The 22424-nt window shown below is 38.8% G+C and overlaps 1 protein-coding gene and 1 pseudogene across 6 annotated transcripts in view; one reads left to right on the forward strand and one right to left on the reverse strand.

Annotated features, from left to right (window-relative positions):
* The window catches only part of UMAD1 (UBAP1-MVB12-associated (UMA) domain containing 1), a 297864-nt gene that overhangs the window by 149757 nt on the left and 125683 nt on the right, over positions 1 to 22424 (forward strand). The window lies entirely within an intron of this gene.
* On the reverse strand, positions 8844 to 8902 carry LOC133246955 (U6 spliceosomal RNA; annotated as a pseudogene).

Genomic DNA, 22424 nt, shown 5'->3' on the forward strand with positions numbered 1-22424 from the left:
CTGGAAAAGGGAATGGTACCCATTGCAGTAATTCTTGCCTGGAGAACTCCATGGACAGAGGAGCCTGGTGGGCAAAGTCCATGCGATGGCAAAGAGTTGAAGACTGAGTAACTAACACTATCCGGTCTTTCTCCATGGCCAGGGAACTCTTTGAGTTCAGTGTCCTGTGGTTTTTTTGTTGTTGTTGTTCATTTTCATTCCTAAAATTTTTAAGAGTGATTTGAGCCCTTTCCCTCTTCACTATCCATACCTTCTTTTGATCTATTTCAAATATGACTTCTATTTCATTGTATTGAAACTCCTGTCTTGAAGGCCACCACTGATGTCATTGTCAAATCCAGTGACCATTGCTCTGTATTTGTTGGTTTCTGGGCAAAGTTGCACGTAGATGTTGACAGCCTTAACTCTCCTTTAATTGCAGCCCTCTTCCTCTTTGGCCTTGTGTGTCAGTACCTTGCTCCTTCTCTTCCAACTGTCACTGTCTGCTTTCCTTTTGCTTTCACCCCTAAGAATAGATATTCCCTAGGATTCCGTATCAAGCTCACAATATACAAAAATTAATTCAAGTTGGGTGATAGGCCTAAATATAAAATGCAAATCTATAAAACTGATTAATTAAAAGATAGGAGAAAAGTCTTTGTGACCTTGGATGAAGATTTCTTAGATATAAAAAGAATGCTCCATGAAGGAAAAAATTGATAAATTATATTTCATCAAAATTATATATTCTGTTTTTAGAAAGGTATTGTTAAGATTAGAAAAGCCTCAGATTAGAAGGGAATATTTACATAACTTATCTGATAAAGAACTTGTATCTGAAATATAAAGAACTCCAAGTTTAATAGTAAGAAACAGCCTCGTTTTAAGCAGTGGGAAAAAGATTTGAATAGACACTTCATTAAAGAGGATATAAGGATGACAAGCACATGAAAAGATGCTCAGTATCATTAGTTAATAGGGAAATGGAAAATAAAACCACAATGAGCTACTACTGTACCCATCAGAAAGGCTAAAATTATGATGCCAGAGGTGGCAAGGGTGTGGAAGAATTGGAATTGCTTGTATTGGTAGTGAGGATGGGAAATGGTACAGCCATTCTGTCAGTTTCTTAGAAAGTTAATCATCCATCTACTACATGACCCAGTCATTGGACTAGGTATTCTACCCAAGAGAAATGAAAGGAGGTGCTGTTTGTTTCCATTTATATAAAAATCTAGAAACTGAAACCTGTGGTGATGGAAAGCAAAATCGTTGTCTGGGGATGGGAGTGTGGTGGAGGAGGAATGGATTACAGAGGGGCACGAGGAAATGTGAGGTGGAGGATGTGTTCATGGTGCTGAGTGTGATGCTGCTTTAACAAATGCATACATATGTCAGAACTCAGACCTGGCGCTTAAAAATGTGAGTTTGTAATACATTACTTACATCACAATAAAACATTTAATAGAACCTCATATTAAAAAGGATGAATATTACAGCATGTAAATTATCCCTCAGTGTCCCTGACTTAAAAAAGAAAAAAAAAAACATATGGAAAATGAAACATGGGGATTAAAGCTGCAAAATACTTTTAAAAGCTAATCTTGAAAGGTTGCATGCTGTATGATTCCATGTAGATAATATCCTTAAATGACAAAGTTACAGAGATGGAAGACAGATTAGTGCTTGCCAGGGTTCCAGGGTTTAGGGTTGGAAAGCACGGGGGAAGATAGGTGAAAGTTACGCGGGAATTTTCAGTGCTATTTCTGCTACTATATAATACGTAATTAATGAATCTATAGTTATCAGAAAATTAGAGAGTTTCTTTAAAAAAGTCTTTTGGATATTATTGTGTTCCCTAACATGAAACAAAAATAACATGCCAAAAGTGATCAAGTTTTTAGATCTTACTAATGGTTACCATGCAAACACTAGAAACTGTGCTTTTATGGAAATGATGGCAGCTTAACATTGCATCATTGCAGATAGAAGACATAGCAAGAATCGCTTTCAATTTCTGGTTCCATATCTGAATATTCAATGCCTTAATCTTCTTTCTCAGAGATTCTTATTTCTATTTCTCTGATTGGATAATAGATACAGATGGTTCAAACATACATAAAAAGGGATACAGTGAGAAGTCTTCTCCAACATCTGTCTCCCATCCACACAGCTCATGCTCCCCCCAAATTAAACAACTGTATACTATTAATTTCTTGCATATTCTTTCAGAATTTCCTTTTGTCTATACAAGTAAATGTAAATATATCTTTTTTTAACCTTTCTCCCTGCTGTTACATAGAAGGTAGTTTACTCACTGTTTTGCACCATACATTTTTTTTGCTTAACAGTCATGTCTTTGGAAAGTTTCCATTTGGTACGTATCTTCTTAATTCTTCTTCTTTTGACAGCTGCATAATATTCCACTACACGGCCATGCTGCACTTTATGTACTGATCCTCTACCTGTTGACATGTTGACATTTAGATTATTCCCAGATGTCCACTTCTGTAAATAATATTATAGTGAATACCTTACATGTATGTCATTAACCTCTTGAACAAATATATGCGAATATATGAAATTTCCAGTATTGACTTCTTAACCTGGAAAAATAAACTTAAGTGGTTTAACCTAAAATCTGCCGAATACACTCTTAGGTGTGTAATTATTTGAGATGAAGTGTCTCGTGTCCTTTTGATTTTTGGATCCACTGCCAGATATACATGATTATTGGATGCTTAAAAAAGGGAGTGGAGAACCTTCACTTAAATGTCATTCAGTATACCGAAGGGAAAAACTTCTCTAAGGTTTTTGCAGTAACTTCATTAAGTAACATGTCTAACCCTGATCCAGCTGTGTCAGGCTTCTTTGCCTCTAAATGAAAGCCTTTGCTCTCTCCTTATTAATGGCCTAAGAACAGAGCTCTGAAACCCTTTTTCTTTCCCTAAGGGGCATTGCAAAAAATACCTTTTCATCCGCTATCAGTGTTAGTTAGCCTCCAGTGTGCTTTGTAATTATTGCAGCTTAAGTATCATGACATTAGGTTTTGACATCATGTTCTCTGAAAAAAGGTGGTTTTCTTTGTTCACATGGCAAGTATGTCCTTCTACACAGCGAGTCAGCCAGTTGGGTCTTGGATTCTCTAACACTGTGAGTGTTTGTGTGTGAGCAGGAGATGGTGGTGGTGTGGTTTAGTCACTGAGTCGTGTCCGACTCTTTGCAACCCCGTGGACTGTAGCCCTCCAGGCTTCTCTGTCTGTGGAATTCCCCAGGCAAGAATACTGGAGTGGGTTGCCATTTCCTTCTCCAGGGGATCTTTCTGACCCACATCTCCTGCATTGGCAGGCTGATTCTTTACCTACTGGGCCACCAGGGAAGCCCGGGAGCAGGAGATAGTAAATGTGGCAAAATTTAGCACTGGTGAAAACAGATGAAGGTGAATAATCAAAGATGTTCATTGTACTGTTCTTTCAGAATTTCTGAAGATTTAATATTTTTCAAAATAGAAAAGTTGGGAGCAAGCATATTCTTTGCTGAGATTGTGTGCTGTGAATCAGGAGAGACTGCTTCATTACCTGTTACATTCTGTTTTTTGTTTTGCTGTTTCTAGATCTGAAGACGTCTTAGAAACTCCACCCCTAGACTTAAAAAATAGTGATGTTAGCAGTTTATAGTTATTGAGGGTTTCCTCTGTGTCACATGTTGGGTTCAGCATTTCATGTGGACGAGCACATGTAAGCCTCTTATCCATCTATTATTATCCTCTTCATTTTTCATATCAGGCCACTCAGGGCCTGTACGATTAAATCACTTGCCACCAGTCACACAGCTAGCCTGTGATAGAAACGCTCCTTGCAACCAGACTGGCTATCATTATACTTGACCTGGACCCCGCTTGACCCAGTCGCTCTTTATTTTGGCCTGAAGTATTTTGAAGTGAGAGATAGGTTGTCCTCTGGCTCAAACTCTTACAGTTGACTGATCCAGATAGCATGATAATCTGAAGGCCTCTTGAAAAACTACAAATGGGGAAACATGGAGAGGGAAATTGAGCTCTTTCTTGACACAGTAATTTGCAAAGCTCTATGAAAAAGGAGAGCTTTGTGTACATATTAGCAGTCAAAACCTACCCACTCCTTTTCTGGGTTTGCCTCGTCTGTGTACACTTACCAGTCTTCTGAGGGACATTACTGCTTGTGTTCTGTATGTTTTCTGTCCCTTTCCCTCTACTGACTCTTTTTCCATCAGAGATTAAACAGGTTTAGGCTTTTCCTGTCTTGACAGCATTCATTCCCCTTTACTCCACATACACCCTGCCCACCACCATATCTTCACCCTAAGCTTTCCTAACACATGACTCTTATAAGACACCATAGGGAGATGTCTTTTCCTGTCTCTTACTAGCTCCTCAAATCCTCCCCAGCCCCCCAACTTACACCAACCTGTTTTCCTTCTAGCAGTTGTTCTTTGCTATTCTTTTATTCCCAAAACCAAGACTCTATTTTATATACAGTATTGTACCCTGATTTTTCCTCTTTAATAGACTTTTTCTCATGTCATTAATTTTGAAGAGTTTCTTATTGATGAATAACTTACAGAAACATATACAAATGATGAGTTCAGTGACTTCATAAAATGTTGTTAGCATCCACATCAAGAAATAGAAATGATAAAGTCCTAGAATCTCCCCCCTCCCAACTAACTCCTTTCAGCCGCTTCACCCTACTCCCCCAAATTATCTTGACATGTAACAGCACAGATTGTTTCGTGTGTATGAAATGTGTGTCAATGAATTATATGGTGTGTACATTTTGTGTCTTGCTCCTTCACTAAAAATTATTATGTTTGTGAATTCATCCATATTACATGCAGTTGTAGCTCATTATTCTTGTTATGAAATTTTCTATTGTGTGAATATACATTAATAAGTTTTAAAACAATGTTTGGAGTTATATATCATTCCATTGTATGAATATTATTTATTCTATTATTTTGGCTAGTTTTTCACTATTAGAAATGTCTATAATGAATATTTTTGTATAAATAACTTATAAATAACTGTTTATACAAAATATTTTTATATAAATAACCATTCCTTAGAATAAATTCTACAAGTGCATTTGCTATCTAAAAGAATGTAAACTCTTTAAATGTTCTTGATACCTTTTGCCAAATAGCTTTCAAGAAAAATTTTACTGGTTTCCTTTCATACTAACACAGTATTGACAGATAGGTATTCAATAAAATTTTGTTGACCTGAACTAAATTCACTGAATTCTTTTATATCCCAGGGTCTATTTCTGAGTTTTCTTTGTCATTGATTGGTCTTTACAGTTCAATGTTGTTTTAATTAATTTAGATTTTAACAATTTAACAGTGTATAGGGCACAAATCCTCCTCCCCTTCTTATTTTTTATCCCCCAGAAATTATCTGATTTTTCTTCTTTAATGTTTACTGGTTCAAACTTTAAAATACATTGCCGAATTCAGTAGATACTTCATGGAATTACCTCATTGGTATTTCTATACACTTATCTGGGAAGAACTGACACATTTATGTGTATATAGTCTACCTAGGAATGATTCTTTATTTATTCAAGTATTTTTATTTTTATTTTATTTTTTTAATTTAATTTTATTTTTTAACTTTACAATATTGTATTGGTTTTGCCATATATCGAAATGAATCCACCACAGGTATACATGTGTTCCCCATCCTGAACCCTCCTCCCTCCTCCCTCCCCATACCATCCCTCTGGGTCGTCCCAGTGCACCAGCCCCAAGCATCCAGTATCCTGCATCAAACCTGGACTGGCGACTCGTTTCATATATGATATTATATATATTTCAATGCCATTCTCCCAAATCATCCCACCCTCTCCCTCTCCCACAGAGTCCAAAAGACTGTTCAATACATCAGTGTCTCTTTTGCTGTCTCGTATACAGGGTTATTGTTACCATCTTTCTAAATTCCATATATATGTGTTAGTATACTGTATTGGTGTTTTTCTTTCTGGCTTACTTCACTCTGTAAGTAGGCTCCAGTTTCATCCACCTCATTAGAACTGATTCAAATGTATTCTTTTTAATGGCTGAGTAATACTCCATTGTGTATATGTACCACAGCTTTCTTATCCATTCATCTGCTGATGGACATCTAGGTTGTTTCCATGTCCTGGCTATTATAAACAGTGCTGCGATGAACATTAGGGTACACGTGTCTCTTTCAATTCTGGTTTCCTCAGTGTGTATGCCCAGCAGTGGGATTGCTGGGTCATAAGGCAGTTCTATTTCCAGTTTTTTAAGGAATCTCCACACTGTTCTCCATAGTGGCTGTACTAGTTTGCATTCCCACCAACAGTGTAAGAGGGTTCCCTTTTCTCCACACCCTCTCCAGCATTTATTGCTTGTAGACTTTTGGATTGCAGCCATTCTGACTGGCGTGAAATGGTACCTCATAGTGGTTTTGATTTGCATTTCTCTGATAATGAGTGATGTTGAGCATCTTTTCATGTGTTTGTTAGCCATCTGTATGTCTTCTTTGGAGAAATGTCTATTTAGTTCTTTGGCCCATTTTTTGATTGGGTCATTTATTTTTCTGGAATAGAGCTGCAGGAGTTGCTTGTATATTTTTGAGATTAGTTGTTTGTCAGTTGCTTCATTTGCTATTATTTTCTCCCATTCTGAAGGCTGTCTTTTCACCTTGCTTATAGTTTCCTTTGGTCCCATTTATTTATTTTTGCTTTTATTTCCCATATTCTGGGAGGTGGGTCATAGAGGATCCTGCTGTGATGTATGTCAGAGAGTGTTGTGCCTATGTTCTTCTCTAAGAGTTTTATAGTTTCTGGTCTTACGTTGAGATCTTTAATCCATTTTGAGTTTATTTTTGTGTATGGTGTTAGAAAGCGTTCTAGTTTCATTCTTTTACAAGTGGTTGACCGGTTTTCCCAGCACCACTTGTTAAAGAGATTGTCTTTAATCCATTGTATATTCTTGCCTCCTTTGTCAAAGATAAGGTGTCCATATGTGTGTGGATTTATCTCTGGGCTTTCTATTTTGTTCCATTGATCTATATTTCTGTCTTTGTGCCAGTACCATACTGTCTTGATGACTGTGGCTTTGTAGTAGAGCCTGAAGTCAGGCAGGTTGATTCCTCCAGTTCCATTCTTCTTTCTCAAGATAGCTTTGGTTATTCGAGGTTTTTTGTATTTCCATACAAATTGTGAAATTATTTGTTCTAGCTCTGTGAAGAATACTGTTGGTAGCTTGATAGGGATTGCATTGAATCTATAAATTGCTTTGGGTAGTATACTCATTTTCACTATATTGATTCTTCCAATCCATGAACATGGTATATTTCTCCATCTATTAGTGTCCTCTTTGATTTCTTTCACCAGTGTTTTATAGTTTTCTATATAGAGGTCTTTAGTTTCTTTAGGTAGATATATTCCTAAGTATTTTATTCTTTTCGTTGCAATGGTGAATGGAATTTTTTCCTTAATTTCTCTATTTTCTCATTATTAGTGTATAGGAATGCAAGGGATTTCTGTGTGTTGATTTTATATCCTGCAACTTTACTATATTCATTGATTAGTTCTAGTAATTTTCTGGTGGAGTCTTTAGGGTTTTCTATGTAAAGGATCATGTCATCTGCAAACAGTGAGAGTTTTACTTCTTTTCCAATTTGGATTCCTTTTATTTCTTTTTCTGCTCTGATTGCTGTGGCCAAAACTTCCAAAACTATGTTGAATAGTAATGGCGAAAGTGGGCACCCTTGTCTTGTTCCTGACTTTAGGGGAAATACTTTCAATTTTTCACCATCGAGGATAATGTTTGCTGTGGGTTTGTCATACATAGCTTTTATTATGTTGAGGTATGTTCCTTCTATTCCTGCTTTCTGGAGAGTTTTTATCATAAATGGATGTTGAATTTTATCAAAGGCTTTCTCTGCATCTATTGAGATAATCATATGGCTTTTATTTTTCAATTTGTTAATGTGGTGTATTACATTGATTGATTTGCGGATATTGAAAAATCCTTGCATCCCTGGGATAAAGCCCACTTGGTCATGGTGTATGATCCTTTTAATGTGTTGTTGGATTCTGATTGCTAGGATTTTGTTAGGGATTTTGCATCTATGTTCATCAGTGATATTGGCCTGTAGTTTTCATTTTTTGTGGCATATTTGTCAGGTTTTGGTACTAGGGTGATGGTGGCCTCATAGAATGAGTTTGGAAGTTTACCTTCCTCTGCAATTTTCTGGAAGAGTTTGAGCAGGATAGGTGTTAGCTCGTCTCTAAATTTTTGGTAGAATTCAGCTGTGAAGCCGTCTGGACCTGGGCTTTTGTTTGCTGGAATATTTCTGATTACAGTTTCAATTTCTGTGCTTGTGATGGGTCTGTTAAGATTTTCTGTTTCTTCCTGGTCCAGTTTTGGAAAGTTGTACTTTTCTAAGAATTTGTCCATTTCTTCTGCGTTGTCCATTTTATTGGCATATAATTGCTGATAGTAGTCTCTTATGATCCTTTGTATTTCTGTGTTGTCTGTTGTGATCTCTCCATTTTCATTTCTAATTTTATTGATTTGCTTTTTCTCCCTTTGTTTCTTGATGAGTCTGGCTAATGGTTTGTCAATTTTATTTATCCTTTGAAAGAACCAGCTTTTGACTTTGTTGATTTTTGCTATGGTCTCTTTTGTTTCTTTGCCATTTATTTCTGCCCTAATATTTAAGATTTCTTTCCTTCTACTAACCCTGGGGTTCTTCATTTCTTTCTTTTCTAGTTGTTTTAGGTGTAGAGTTAGGATATTTATTTGACTTTTTTCTTGTTTCTTGAGGTATGCCTGTATTGCTATGAATTTTCCCATGCTAATCTTCTCTGTATCATTCCAATTTTAGTATATGTGCTGCTGAAGCGAGCACATTCAAGTATTTTTATTAAATGTCACTCAGTAAAATTTATAGGTTTATTCTTACAGGATCTCTTAAGTTACTTTCAAATATTTTATATTTTGTGACTTTCTGGGATTAAATAATTTTGAAAGTTATTCAGTTTATATATTCATTTTGTGTTCTTCCTCTTTACTGAGCTCTTATTAATACTAACAGTTTTTGTTTGAGTTTAGGACCATAAATGCTTTGGGGATTGGGGCTATTTGATTTCTAAATTCAGAAAAGGAGAAGTTGATACCTGGAATAAAGAAATAGAAACAGTAATCTGCAAAACTATTTTTAAAATAGAATTGAGAACTCTGGTCATTTGGAAAACTCCCATTTTTTTTCATGCATTGAGGTATTGTCTTTGTCAAATTCAAACTATTATCTCAAGCTTACATTTTTGAATGAAGAAGCAGATTACAAAGTTAAACATAAAATTAATGAAAAAAATTTTAAACATGAAAATCTCTCATTTAGGCACATTACTTGTATGAGGAAAACCACATCATTTACCATTTGTGTTACTCTGAATTTATTTATTTCCATTCTTTCATTTAAAAAATTTCCCCTTATCTGTTGTTTGTTTTGCTTCTCTGTTTCTTTTTAGATATATAGTAGTTTGGGAAGAAGGGAAGAAATCTTTTTTAACACTAATGGAAAATAAACTAGGGTGTAAACAAGGGAAAAAGGAAAATTTTCAGTTTTGCTTTCAGATTTTTTCCTGTGTACCTTTCTCATGTATTTTTCCTATGTATTTTTCTCAATACCTTTCTGTTCTTCTGGATGATTCTCATGATCCTCTGTCTCCTTATACCATTTATCTATCTGAAACCTTTAAGACGTGTCCATGTGTGATACACATATTTATGTCCCAGGCTGTCTTTTATATCACTTCCTTCTCAGAGGTAAGACAGTATGTCTGGGCTTCCATTGTAGCTCAGGTAGTAAAGGCTCTGCTTGCAATGCAAGAGACCTGGGTTTGATCCCCTGAATCAGGAAGATCCCCTGAATACTGGATCTTACGTATCACTTCCTCCTCAGAGGTGAGACAGTATGTCTAGGTCATGTATATAGAAGCTATTGCATATACAATGGAAATAGAAATTTCTCAGTTGAATAGTTTACTTTGAATTTTTTAAACCTTTTTATTTGTTTTATTTTCTTTTTTTATTAATTTAAACTGTAGGGTTTTTGTTTACTCTTACGAATAGTTGAAACTTGAGCCACACTGTAATCAGAAAATAACACATTAATCCTAGTTAATCCACATTATTGTCCTTCTGTGCCGTATCAGCAACAATCGCAGAATGTCTGGCATATAATCTCTTGTGTGGACACAGACTCACAGGCAAAGCCTAATCTAGAAATGAAGTGTCCTCTTTTGAGACGGTAGTTTTGCTGATATGTAGGAAGAGCCAATGTAGAGTCTCATTTCAGCCTTGTAAGAGAGAAGCTGGTTAGTATCTTATTTATAAGACGAAACTAGGTCAGGTCAGTTACAGATAGTTATAATGCACTCTAAGTGGCCTGTAAGCCAAGGCTGGTGTTATTATTGAAAGACATACTTCCTTTGTCAAAAAAAATTCACCCTCTCAGTATGACAGTAGAATTGGAACCTTAAGAAGTAAGAATCCCGACCTTTTATAAAAAGAAATGATCTTTTTAAAAAGGCAGAATTCTGTTGGGGGTGTTTCTGTGGGTGTTTTTTAAGCATTGGGGCTGGGAGGTGAGAATAGAGTGGACGATAAGGACATCATGTTCCTGGTCTCACTTGTAAAATGGAATTGAAGGCAGAGGTGGAGGGCGGTAGCCAGGACAGTCTCAAAGGTTGCTTTCGTGTCTTAACTACCAGATCTTAGTTTGAAAGATGAACTCTTGTAAATTGTAGAAGTAAAGTGATGTGCTTTCATTAGACAGATGTAAAACTGGTTCTCAGTCCTGAAGGAGAAAATAGAAATGAGACATCAGAACCAGAAGCAGTCACACCAAACATCTGCTTAAAAACCGGTAACAAAACTGCTCCAACGGGCAGCGTCCTGCGGTTCTCACCTTGTTGTGCACAGTGGGATAACTCGGTCAGGACTTCTGGTTAAGCGGGATGAAGCCAGAAATAGACACCGTACTCTGTTCTCATTCAGTACATTCACAAAAAGGGGGCTAAACAAAGAAGAAATTGAAGATGATAAATGGATCTTATTTGCCTGTGAGAGTACGCCATTCTAAAGGTGGATATTGTTCATGAAGAGAATTCAGAATTAACTCTCTAATTCTGTGTGAAGGGGCGTGGGTCTTGAGTAGGAATATGGGTCTGGAGTAGGGTTGTGGGTCTTGAACCCAGAGTTTAGTTTGAATACTGGTCCCACCACTTAGGCATTTTGTGATGCTCAGAACTTTGAAATATCTTTTTCATTATTTTTTTCACCTGTTAATAAGCAAAATTATTCCTTCTTCTTATAGCTGTTGCGAAGAAGTTTGCCTCTCAATTCATGAAACTGTCACAGCTTTATTGAAAAGTAGGAAAATCATTTTTGCTTAAAATCTTTTGAGGAAAAGTTCTGTATAAGAAAATAAATGAGACTAGCCTGGTGACACATTATTGTACTCTCTGAGTGTATTTTAAAATTTGTTCCTGCTCCTCCTTCTTAGAAAGATTCCTTATTTATCTAAACTGTGTTAAGAGTTTTTGTTGTTAGTAAAAACATCCCTGGGTAACTGCGCATACTGCATTCACTCACTTGTGAGTAAAAATGGTGAAAAGGATAAAGGATTAGTTAGTTCTCTTTTGGTTGATGATTTAAAGGGACCATTGAAATCTCTACCACTGTCTCTGTCTTTATCTTTAAATCATATCTCTGTACTCTAACCTTCCTAACTATTCCTCTCTTTTCTGTTTATTTTGAAATAATTTTAAATTTACAGAAAGTTTGCAAAAATATACAGAGATCTCTTTGTTTTACCACTTGATAGTAAATTAGCAATATTATGTATCATTACTTCCAAACACTTGAGTGTGCAAGGATATATCCTACATCAGTGATCAAAATCAGAAAACTAACCATCAAAGCCATAGATGCTTCATTTCTGTTTTGTCCAAATGATGTACTTTATAACAAGAGGATCCAGTTCAGTATCTCATGTTACATTTAGTTGTCTTGTCTCTTTAATTCCCTTCAGTCTGGAATAGTCCTTAGTCTTTCCTTGACTTTAAATAGCTAGACGCTTTTGAAGATTACAGGCCAATTATTTTGTAAAATATCCCTCAGTTTGAGTTTGTGTGATGGGGCTTCTCTGGTGGCTCAGGCAATAAAGAATTTGCCTGCCATACAGAAGACCTGAGTTTGATCCCCAGGTCAGGAAGATTCCCTTGGAGGAGGGCATATCAACCTACTCCAGTATTCTTGTCTAAAGAATGCCATGGACAGAGGAGCCTGGTGGGCTACAGTCCATGGGGTCTGAAAGTGTCAGACATGAATTGGCGACTAACACTTGGGTGTGGGTGATGTGTCCTCAAAATTAGATTTGGATTATGCTTTTTTCTCAGGAGTATCACAGAAATGATGTGTTCTTACTGTTCTTACATATTGGGTAGGACACAGTTCTCCTTTGCTACATTTTTGTTGTTGTTCAGTCACTCAGTTGTGTCAAACTCTTTGTGACCACTCCATGTGACCACATGGACTGTAGCCTGCCAGGCTCCTCTGTCCATGGGATTTCCCAGGCAAGAATACTGGAGTTGCCATTTCCTTCTCCAGGGAACCCACATCTCCTGCATTGGCAGGTGGACTTTTTAGCTCTGAGCCACCAAAGAAGCCCTAGGGCCATTAATCATCATTTCTTAAGACTGTATCTACCAGATTTCTCTGCCATAAACTGCTCATTCTCCCTTTAAAATCAGTATTTGGGAATCGAATCCACCTGTGATGCAGGAGACTGGGCTCGATCCCTGGGTTGGGAAGATGCCCTGGAGGAGGTCATGGCACCCCACTCCAGTATTCTTGCCTGGAGAATCTCCATGGACAGAGGAGCCTGGCGGGCTACAGTCCATGGAGTTGCAAAGATTCAGGCATGACTAAGCACAGCACGGCATTTTGAGATTATGTAATATACTTTTCCTTATCAACCACCCAAACTTAGATAGCTTTAGCATCTATCTGTGTTTTTTGGCTGAATTATTAGGATAGTAGTTGCCAAATGGTGATTTTTCTAATTCCTTCACTCCTTCTCCATTCATCAGTTGGCATTCCAGTACAAAGCAAAGCATCCTCCTCTCTTTATGTATTCATTCTTTTTTTATATATTAGTGTGAGTTCATGGATTTTGTAAATGATTGTATTATTTACGGATATTTTAATGGATTATAATCTATTAGTGTCACTTATTTTGCTGCTTGAAATGTCCTAGTTTTGGCCCGTGGGAGCCCCTACAGATTGTCCTCCTCATTCTTTGAGTGCTTTATGTCACAGTGAAATGGTCTAGGCCTATCTTCAACACCCTGAACGAGGCCATGCTGCCACGGCCTCCCCTATATCCTCCTTTCCTCACTTGCTCTGTATCTTCTTGCCACCTCTTCCTTTCTGGGACTCAGTTACTTCGGAAGACAGAGAAAAAGGAAGAAAGACCCAGGTAGCTAGTAAGCTAGATGACTGACTTAAAAATCTGCCCTTAGAAATTTGGGAATAAAAAGAGAAGCTCACCCATCTTGTAAGGAAACAGATATTTGGATAGCCATAAGTGATGGCTAAGCCCCAAATAATGTATTTATTTTGATTTTAGAATGTGTCTTAGTCCATTGCACCTGCTATGACAAATTATCAGAGACTCACTAGCTAACGAATGTGCGTGCGTGCGTACGTGCTGACACTTGAGTTGTGTCTGACTCTTTGTGACCCCATGGACTGTAGCCCGCCAGGCTCCTCTGTCCATGGCATTCTCCAGGCAAGAGTAGTGGAGTGAGCTGCCGTCTTCCCGACCCAGGAATCTAACTGGGGTGTCCTGCATTGCAGGCAGATTCTTTTCCAACAGAGCCACAGTGTTGTTCTCTTCTACTGGTATTTGAATATGAGTGAGTCTGGTTATGGTTTTGAGAACTCATGGCCTAAATCTAAGAGCTCCAGCTCTTTATCCCACTCCTACATACTGTCTCCCAGTCTGAGAAACAACATCTTATGCACGCTATTTGCTGTCATCTTAGACTCAGTCTTAACAACAACAACAAAATATTCTCTATGCACTTCTTGGTTGGTAGGTGCATGGTCTACAGATCAGTCAGCACTGTGCAGAGAGTCAGCGTTTAGCATTTTTCCCTTAGTAAGCTGCGTGGGGAGAGTCACCTGATCTTTCCTTAGATAGAGGCTCTCTGTCTGTTGCCGCCGGGCTCGGTTGCAGGGGCCTGGCCCTCAGTAGGTTGATGTGCTTTCTTTCACGGTGAAGAGGGGGAATCTGGGAGCTGCAGGAGGAAGGTTTGCTTCATGAGGTCTGAAGGTGGTTAAAGCGATAAGTGGAGAGGAGGATAAATTTGATTGAGACAGGTTGATTTGAATGAAGCAACTATTCTTAGAAAACTTACCATAATGGAACTGGTTGCTTAATATGTACATCTTTTCTATCCTCATCCTTTAAGCCTTAGGAAAAATGTTACTGAAGATTGGAATTCTTTTTTTTTTTTTTAACATGTTCTAATTAGGCTTGGAAGGAAGGTTATGACCAACCTAGATAGCATATTGAAAAGCAGAGACATTACTTTGCCAACAAAGGTCCGTCTAGTCAAGGCTATGTTTTTTCCAGTGGTCATGTATGGATGTGAGAGTTGGACTGTGAAGAAAGCTGAGTGCTGAAGAATTGATGCTTTTGAACTGTGGTGTTGGAGAAGACTCTTGAGAGTCCCCTGGACTGCAAGGAGATCCAACTAGTCCATTCTGAAGGAGATCAGCCCTGGGATTTCTTTGGAAGGAATGATGCTAAAGCTGAAACTCCAGGACTTTGGCCACCTCATGCGAAGAGTTGACTCATTGGAAAAGACTCTGATGCTGGGAGGGATGGGGGGCAGGAGGAGAAGGGGCCAACAGAGGATGAGATGGCTGGATGGCATCACTGACTCGATGGACATGAGTCTGAGTGAACTCCGGGAGATGGTGATGGACAGGTAGGCCTGGCGTGCTGCTATTCATGGGGTCACAGAGAGTCAGACACAACTGAGCGACTGAACTGAACTGAACTGAATTAGGCACATGTCTAGATGAATTCTAATTTCACTGAGCCAGTCCCTAGGAGACTACTGAATTTATTTGAAATTGCTGTGTCATGAAGTATATAATAGGGATTTAAGCAACAAATTCTAATTTCAAAAATATCGAATTCATGAGGCGGAGCAATACTGTGGAATTCAGTGGTAATAAATTAGTAATTTTAAGTACATAAGCATTATACAGTTTTCATAACTTTAAGTGATAAGAGAGAAATTTTTGAAAAAAATCACAAATGTTAGTACATATTTCTAATGTTTCTATGTTTTTTAAAGAAGGCATTTAAAATTTGCCAAATACATGTTAGTAGTAAACTTAGAAATGCAGCATTAAATTCAATAAAATAAATAAAAATACTTTGTCAGAATTCCTTTGGAATCTTAGCCATGTCTTCTGTTTCATGCAGTTACCTCAAACTCACTGTAATGACAGAGAACCCAGTGAGATCTCTTCTCTGATTTCAGAGTCACTGTTGCCTCTTTGGCGTTTTTCATCTACCCTAAACAACCTTCTGGGAAGTGTTTCTAAGTATCTTACAGCTGGTCTACCCTGACCTTCCTTATTGCTGAAATCCTGTCCAAACTTGATGACAGAGCTGTGATTATTGATCTCTCCCAAAGCCTTTTTGTCCAGACTCTGCCCTCCACTCACTTCTAAGTGCCCTTAATCAACGTATTTCCTTTTACCAATCAGAGTGCCTCCTCTTTAGCTTTCTTTGTTTATCCCATCATTTCATCAGGAACTCATGTTTCTGAGACTGTGTGTGACCCTCCTCATGACAAGGCCACTTCTGCTGTAATATATCAAACAGTTATTTCATCAGGGTCTACCCGGTGTATTCTGGGTGCCGTCTACTGTAGTAGGTTCTGGAAATACTGTGGTGAAGAAACACACCCTTGTCCTGGTGGAGCTGACAGACTAGTAGGAACAAAAGCTATTAAACGAGTGAGTGCAAATCACTGAGTGATTGTGAACGTGGAGCGCACTTTGGAGGATGGGCATGAACGGGAGCGTGTGATGGGGGCGTGGGCTCTCCTGGGTCTGGAGGGCTGAGATGTGAGGAGGGAGTACATGTCAGCTGGTGGGGTCTAGGTTGAGGAGCACTGCAGGCCAGGAGTGCTCCTCCGTCTATCATCACTTTTCACCTTGTCATCAAGTAAATTCTCATACTTCAACCATGTGACTCACTCCTTCTAACCAGGGGACTTCTTCCTTAATGCGTTTCTGCCCTTTCGGCTTTCTGATTTGTGTGCTCTGTCTGTCTTGGAGCTCCAGAGGTCAGTGTCCCCTCGTTGTTAGTTGAGGACCTACCAGTAGTGGGCTCCCCAAGTCTGATTTGTCCACTGACTCCTACCCTCTTAGTCTCTTCTTCTTTTTCTTCCCTTAATCTCTCATATTTGGAGAGATTTCTGTGGGAAAGAAATTCAAGCCACTAGTTGGGGACATTACAATTAATTTATTGATAGTGATCTCTTCCAGCAAACCTTGATTTCATTGTCAGCCACCTCCTCTCCCCATCCTAGTGACATTAAGGCTTAGGGGCTTGAAAACTCTCTCTTCCTAAGAGGACGTTTAGGTGTTTTGTATTAGATAATTAAAAGATAGGAATATTAGCTCTGAAATTCTACATGATCTCTAAAAGTGTGCTTTATTTATCTAGTACTTTATATTGTAGATTCCTTGGTTATGACCAGCAATTGAGATGTTTTTAAAGTATAGCATGTTGATACTCAGTATTACCAACACTGTTGTTACCTTGTTACCTGGTGACGTTTATACAAACAAGTATGTGGATGTACATCTACAAAAACATCATAACAACATTACTGTACTAGTACCGAGTGGCCAAAATGTGTTCTGATGTTATTATTAATTAATGCAATGCATTGTAACTCTGCAGTTGGGCGAACTATGTCTTTTTTTTATTAAACTTTTTATTTTGTTTTATAGTATGGCTAGTTAACAATTTTGTGACAGTTTCAGGTAGAAAGTAAAGGGACTGGATCATACATATACACATGTCCATCCTCCTCCAAACTCCTCGCCCATCCAGGCTGCCATATAACACTGAGCAACAGTACTGAGCAGCTGTCTGTACAGCAGGTCCCTGTTGGTTATCTACTTTAGTTTTTAATTAAATTTATTTATTTTTAATGGAAGGATAATTACTTCACAGTATTGTGTTGGTTTCTGCCGAACATCAACATGAATCAGTCATATTCTTATGTCCCCTCCCTCTGGGACCTCCCTCCCCATTCCACCCCTCTACATGTTACTGAGCCCTGTTTGAGTTCCTTGAGTTATACAGCAGATGCCCATTGGCTGTCCATTTTACATAATGTATGTTTCCATGTTATTCTCCATATATCCCACCCTCTCCTTCCTCCCCCCACGTCCATAAGTCTGTTCTCTGTCTCCTTTGCTGCTAAGTCGCTTCAGTTGTGTCCGACTCTGTGCGACCCCATAGACAGCAGCCCACCAGGCTCCCCCGTCCCTGGGATTCTCCAGGCAAGAACACTGGAGTGGGTTGCCATTTCCTTCTCCTATGCTGTCTCCCTTGCTGCCCTGCAAATAGGTTCATCAGTACTGTCTTCCTACATTCCATATGTATACCTTAGTACATGACTAACTCACTTCACTCTGTGTAATAGCTCTAGGTTCATCCACCTCATTAGTACTGACTCAAACGCATTCCTTTTTATGGCTGAGTATTATTCCATTGTGTGCGTGTGCACAACTTCTTTATCCATTCATCTTTATCCATTCATCTGTCTGTGGACATCTCAGTTGCTTCCATGTCCTTGCTATTGTAAATAGTTCTGCAATGAACATTGGGGTACATATGTCTTTTTCAATTTTGGTTTCCTCAACATATGCATTGGAGAAGGAAATGGCAACCCACTCCAGTGTTCTTGCCTGGAGAATCCCAGGGATGGGGGAGCCTGGTGGGCTGCCGTCTCTGGGGTCACACAGAGTCGGACACGACTGAAGCGACTTAGCAGCAGCAGCAGCAGCAACATATGTGCCTAGGAGTGGGATTGCTGAGGCATATGATGTTTTTATTCCTAGTTTTTTAGGAATCTCCATACCGTCTTCCATAATGGCTGTATCAATTTACATTCCCACCAACAGTGCAAGAGGGTTGCCTTTTCTCCACACCCTCTCCAGCATTTATTGTTTGTAGATTTTTTGATGATGGCCATTCTGACTGGTGTGAGGTGATACCTCATTGTACTTTTGATTTGCATTTCTCTAATAATGAGTGATGTTGAGCATCTTTTCATGTGTTTATTACACTTGTATGTCTTCTTTGGAGAAATGTCTGTTTAGGTCTTTTGCCCACCTTTTGATTGGATTGTGTTTCTGGTGTTGATTTGTATGAGTTGCTTATATATGTTTGAAATTAATTCCTTGCCAGTTGTTTCATTTGCTGTTATTTTCTTCCATTTTGAGGGTTGTCTTGTCACCTTGCTTATAGTTTCCTTTGCTGTGCTAAAGGTTTTTAAGTTTAATTAGGTCCCACTTGTTTATTTTTGTTTTTATTTCCATTACTGTAGGAGGTGGGTTATAGAGGATCTTCTGTGATTTATGTCATAGAGTGTTCTGCCTATGTTTTCCTCTCAGAGTTTTATAGTTTCAGGTCTTGCATTTAGCTCTTTAATCCATTTGAGTTTATCTTTGTGTGGGGAGTTGGGAAGTGTTCTAATTTCTTTCTTTTACACATAGCTGTCCAGTTTTCTCAGCAGCACTTACTAAAGAGACTACACTATACCATTGTATATTCTTGCCTCCTTTGTCAAATATAAGGTACTGATAGGTGCATGGGTATATCTCTGGGCTTTCTGTCTTGTTCCATTGGTCTATATTTCTGTTTTTGTGCCAGTACTGTCTTGATGACTGTAGCTTTGCAGTGTAGTCCGAAGTCAGAAAGATTGATTCCTCCATTTTCATCCTTCTTCCTCACGATTGTTTTGGCTATTTGGGATCTTTTGTGTTTCCATATGAATTGTGAGGTTTTTTTGTTCTAATTCTGTGAAAAATGCCATTGGTAGTTTGGTAGGGGTCACACTGAATCTGTAGATTACATTTGGTAGTATCGTCATTTTCACAATATTGATTCTTCCCACCCAGGAACATGGGATACCTCTCCATCTGTCTCTGTTGTCTTCGATTTCTTTCATTTGTGTCTTATAGTTTTCTATGTACAGCTCTTTTGTCTCCTTAGGTAGGTTTATTCCTAGGTATTTTACTCTTTTGTTGCAATGGAAAATGGGATTGATTCCTTAATTTCTCTTTCTGATATTTCATTGTTGGTGTATAGGAATGCAAGTGATTTCTGTGTATTGATTTTGTATCCTGCAATTTTGCTAAATTCACTGATTAGCTCTAGCAACTTTCTGATAGTGTTTTTTAGGTTTTCTATGTATAGTATCATGTTGGCTGCAAACAGTAAGAGTTTTACTTCTTCTTTTCTCATCTGGATTCCTTTTATTTCTTTTTCTTCTCTGATTGGGCAAACTATTTCTTATAGCTTGGCCCTTTAATTGAGTCATAAACAATCCTGTAACAGAAAGAAAACACACATTTTGCTTCACTTGATTTTTTTCCTTTTTTTCTTTATATATATATTTAAATAACAGCATGAACATAGAATAAATACCAATTATAGCATTTGTATGTAAACACTTATTGTGCTATGCTTAGTCGCTCAGTTGTGTCTGACTCCTTGGGACCCCATGGACTGTAGCCTGCCAGGCTCCTCTGTCCATGGGGATTCTCCAGGCAAGAATAGTGGAGTGGGTTGCCATGCCCTCGGGATCTTCCCAACCCAGGGATCAAATCTGGGTCTCCTGTATTGCAGGTGGATTCTTTGCCATCTGAGCCACCAGGAAAGCACTTATTAGGACAAAGCTAAAATAAATTGTAAAGTACAGTATTGATCAGCGGTAGACTTACCTTTAACTTCTACCATGTTATTCTAAATAGACAATAACACATCTTAAATTTTTATATTTAATTGTAGTAAAGTACCTGTAAGTTTTACCATCCTAACCAGTTTTACATGTACAGTTCCCTTAAGTACATTCACAAATTTGTAAATCAGTCTCTAGAACTCTTACATTGCAAAACTCAAGCTCTCTACCTACCAATCAAACAACAGCTTTCCGTTTCCTCCTTCCTCCAGCCCCTGGCAACCACCATTCTGCTTTCTATCTCTATGAATTTGACCATTCTAGACATCACATATAGGAGTAATCATACAGCATGTATCTTTTCATGACTGACGTTTTACTTGGCACGACGTCTTCCGGATTTATCCGTGTCATAGCATATGTCAGAATTTTCTTCCTTGAATGGTTGAGTGATACTCACTTGTATGTATATACCATACTTTGTTTATCCATTCATCTGTTGATGGATAGTTGGGTTTCTTCAGCTTTTTGACTCTTGTGAATCATGCTGCTGTGAACATGGACATGCAAATATTTCTTCAAGACCTTCCCTGCTTTTAGTTCTTTTGGGAATGTTTTGGGCTGTGACTTAGAGCTATGCACAGAGCTATGTACGTACTCTCTAAACATTTAAACAATATGGGTGGGAAGGAGAAATGAAGGCGTGGACAGTCACTCCCAAAATCAGGCAGATGATACTCTGTCAGCATCTCAGAGTATTGTTTGTGAGTCAGCTCTAGTAGAGTCTCCTAGAATGCTAGCTAAAAATTTAGACTCTTTGGCTGTTCACTGAACTGAGCAAGTCTGCATCTCGCATGAGACTCGGGAATTTGTACCCCGGTGATTGTCACACACTCTGATGTGAGATGCAATGCCCCACCGGGGCATGTGGGAGATGTCGAGCATTTGAAGGTCCTGCTCTCTGCTGCTCTTAGCCCCTGCTTTCCCTTAGGGCACGTTTGTCCCAGGCTCGCCCATGATACACTCTCTTTTCCATCCTGTCTGTATGTTATAGTCCAATTAGAAGTTCCATAAGTAGAAGAGGATGCCCAGGCCCGAGTTTACAATCCTAAACTTTGATCACCTCCCAGGTGGGCTCCTCCTTCCTCAGAAGGCTAATTGGTGATTCACTGTGGCTCTTTACCTGCTTCTAGTTAGTAGACGGGTGTACCGGTTAGGACTTTCTCCCTCAGACCTTGTGGTGTTGAATTTTACCTGAGTTCCTAAAGGGGCCAATGGCACCCCACTCCAGTACTCTTGCCTGGAAAATCCCGTGGATGGAGGAGCCTGGTAGGCTGCAGTCCATGGGGTTGCTAAGAGTCAGACACGACTGAGCGACTTCACTTTCACTTTTCACTTTCTTGCATTGGAGGAGGAAATGGCAACCCACTCCAATGTTCTTGCCTGGAGAGTCCCATGGACAGAGGAGCCTGGCGGGCTGCCGTCTATGGGGTCACACAGAGTCGGACACTACTGAAGCAACTTAGCAGTAGCAGCAAAGGGGCCAAACCACTTGTCTTATATGAGCATTTTTTTTTTTAATGTATTTATTTTTAATTGAAGGATAATTGCTTTACAATACGTTGTTGGTTTCTGGCATACATTAGGATGAATCAGCCATGGCTATACATATGTCCCCTCCCTCTTTATATGAACATTAAAATTATTTTTAATTTCTTGGCTGTGCTGAATCTTCATTGCTGTGCAAGCTTTTCTCTAGTTGTGGTGAGCGGGGGCTACTCTCTAGCTGTGGGTTTCTCGTTGCAGTGGCTTTTCCTGTTGCAGAGCTTGGGCTCTAGGCACATAGGCTTCCTGTAGTTGCAGCTCTCAGACTCTGGAGCACAGGCTAAGTAGTTGGGGCACACGGGCTTAGTTGCTCCGTGTTACATGGGATCTTCCCTGACCAGGGATCAAACCCATATCTCCTGCAGTGGCAGGCTGATACTTTACCACTAAGCCACCAGGGGAGCCCCCATATGAACATTTTAAATGTGACATGTGGTGATCCTCAGGACAGCAGTGTCACATGCTCATATTGTATAATCACATGAGAAGTGTGACGTCTTCAATAAAGCAGGCCCAGCTTCTTTTGCATTTTGTAGTCAAACTCCCGTTCTTCATCTGGGATAACGTTACACCACCTCATCACATTCGTCACACGTGGCTTTGCTTCTAAGTTGTGATCTGTGGTTCGCAAGTGATTCATTTTTAATATCAACTTTTCTTGAAATAATTTTGCTATATTTTCAGAAATACTCTCTTCTTTTAAAAGTAATGATGCTGACAAAATATATACTTTATTTTTAGTGAAAG

This window comes from Bos javanicus, chromosome 4 (genome assembly GCF_032452875.1).
Source record: "Bos javanicus breed banteng chromosome 4, ARS-OSU_banteng_1.0, whole genome shotgun sequence".
NCBI lineage: Eukaryota > Metazoa > Chordata > Mammalia > Artiodactyla > Bovidae > Bos > Bos javanicus.